This window comes from Idiotropiscis lumnitzeri, unplaced genomic scaffold, assembly GCF_059441095.1.
Source record: "Idiotropiscis lumnitzeri isolate Australia: NSW breed Sydney's pygmy pipehorse unplaced genomic scaffold, RoL_Ilum_1.0 HiC_scaffold_219, whole genome shotgun sequence".
Lineage (NCBI taxonomy): Eukaryota > Metazoa > Chordata > Actinopteri > Syngnathiformes > Syngnathidae > Idiotropiscis > Idiotropiscis lumnitzeri.
The window spans coordinates 193,850-196,641 of NW_028283757.1; positions in this window are offsets into that span (position 1 = coordinate 193,850).

The window sequence follows — 2,792 nt, forward strand, 5'->3', positions numbered from 1 at the left end:
AACACTTAGAAAAAGTGTACAGCGCCAGCAGACAATGAATTTTCAGCACTAAATAAACGAAACTTCATTAACAGCTAAAGTAAACGTTTCCAATGTAAATTTCCACCTTTATATAGTGTAAAAAGACATCCTGAAGCCTGGGCAGTCATTAATTTGATTGTCCAATATTTCCCTTATGAGATAATGCCTCTCATAGCAAATGTGTACAGTGCGAGCTGAAAATGCATTTACAGCACTAAAAAAACAAACTTTTATAACAGCTAAACCAAACGTTTCCAATGTAAATTTCCACCTTTATATAGTGTAAAAAGACATCCTGAAGCCTGGGCAGTCATTAATTTGATTGTCCAATATTTCCCTTATGAGATAATGCCTCTCATAGCAAATGTGTACAGCGCGAGCTGAAAATGCATTTACAGCACTAAAAAACCAAACTTTTATAACAGCTAAACCAAACGTTTCCAATGTAAATTTCCACCTTTATATAGTGTAGAAAGGCATCCTGAAGCCTGGAAAGTCATTAATTTGATTGTCCAGTATTTCCTTCATGAGATATTGCAACACTTAGAAAAAGTGTACAGCGCCAGCAGACAATGAATTTTCAGCACTAAAAAAACGAAACTTCATTAACAGCTAAACCAAACGTTTCCAATGTAAATTTCCACATTTATAGAGTGTAAAAAGGCATCCTGAAGCCTGGGAAGTCATTAATTTGATTGTCCAGTATTTCCCTTATGAGATAATGCCTCACATAGCAAATGTGTACAGTGCGAGCTGAAAATGCATTTTCAGCACTAAAAAAACAAACTTATATAACACCTAAACCAAACGTTTCCAATGTAAATTTCCACCTTTATATAGTGTAAAAAGACATCCTGAAGCCTGGGCAGTCATTAATTTGATTGTCCAATATTTCCCTTATGAGATAATGCCTCTCATAGCAAATGTGTACAGCGCGAGCTGAAAATGCATTTACAGCACTAAAAAAACCAAACTTTTATAACAGCTAAACCAAACGTTTCCAATGTAAATTTCCACCTTTATATAGTGTAGAAAGGCATCCTGAAGCCTGGAAAGTCATTAATTTGATTGTCCAGTATTTCCTTCATGAGATATTGCAACATTTAGAAAAAGTGTACAGCGCCAGCAGACAATGAATTTTCAGCACTAAAAAAACGAAACTTCATTAACAGCTAAACTAAACGTTTCCAATGTAAATTTCCACCTTTATATAGTGTAAAAAGACATCCTGAAGCCTGGGCAGCCATTAATTTGATTGTCCAATATTTCCCTTATGAGATAATGCCTCTCATAGCAAATGTGTACAGCGCGAGCTGAAAATGCATTTACAGCACTAAAAAAACAAACTTTTATAACAGCTAAACCAAACGTTTCCAATGTAAATTTCCACCTTTATATAGTGTAAAAAGACATCCTGAAGCCTGCGCAGTCATTAATTTGATTGTCCAATATTTCCCTTATGAGATAATGCCTCTCATAGCAAATGTGTACAGCGCGAGCTGAAAATGCATTTACAGCACTAAAAAACCAAACTTTTATAACAGCTAAACCAAACGTTTCCAATGTAAATTTCCACCTTTATATAGTGTAGAAAGGCATCCTGAAGCCTGGAAAGTCATTAATTTGATTGTCCAGTATTTCCTTCATGAGATATTGCAACACTTAGAAAAAGTGTACAGCGCCAGCAGACAATGAATTTTCAGCACTAAAAAAACGAAACTTCATTAACAGCTAAACTAAACGTTTCCAATGTAAATTTCCACCTTTATATAGTGTAAAAAGACATTCTGAAGCCTGGGCAGTCATTAATTTGATTGTCCAATATTTCCCTTATGAGATAATGCCTCTCATAGCAAATGTGTACAGCGCGAGCTGAAAATGCATTTACAGCACTAAAAAACCAAACTTTTATAACAGCTAAACCAAACGTTTCCAATGTAAATTTCCACCTTTATATAGTGTAGAAAGGCATCCTGAAGCCTGGAAAGTCATTAATTTGATTGTCCAGTATTTCCTTCATGAGATATTGCAACACTTAGAAAAAGTGTACAGCGCCAGCAGACAATGAATTTTCAGCACTAAAAAAACGAAACTTCATTAACAGCTAAACCAAACGTTTCCAATGTAAATTTCCACATTTATAGAGTGTAAAAAGGCATCCTGAAGCCTGGGAAGTAATTAATTTGATTGTCCAGTATTTCCCTTCTGAGATAATGCCTCACATAGCAAATGTGTACAGTGCGAGCTGAAAATGCATTTTCAGCACTAAAAAAACAAACTTTTATAACAGCTAAACTAAACGTTTCCAATGTAAATTTCCACCTTTATATAGTGTAAAAAGACATCCTGAAGCCTGGGCAGTCATTAATTTGATTGTCCAATATTTCCCTTATGAGATAATGCCTCTCATAGCAAATGTGTACAGCGCGAGCTGAAAATGCATTTACAGCACTAAAAAAACAAACTTTTATAACAGCTAAACTAAACGTTTCCAATGTAAATTTCCACCTTTATATAGTGTAAAAAGACATCCTGAAGCCTGGGCAGTCATTAATTTGATTGTCCAATATTTCCCTTATGAGATAATGCCTCTCATAGCAAATGTGTACAGCGCGAGCTGAAAATGCATTTACAGCACTAAAAAACCAAACTTTTATAACAGCTAAACCAAACGTTTCCAATGTAAATTTCCACCTTTATATAGTGTAGAAAGGCATCCTGAAGCCTGGAAAGTCATTAATTTGATTGTCCAGTATTTCCTTCATGAGATA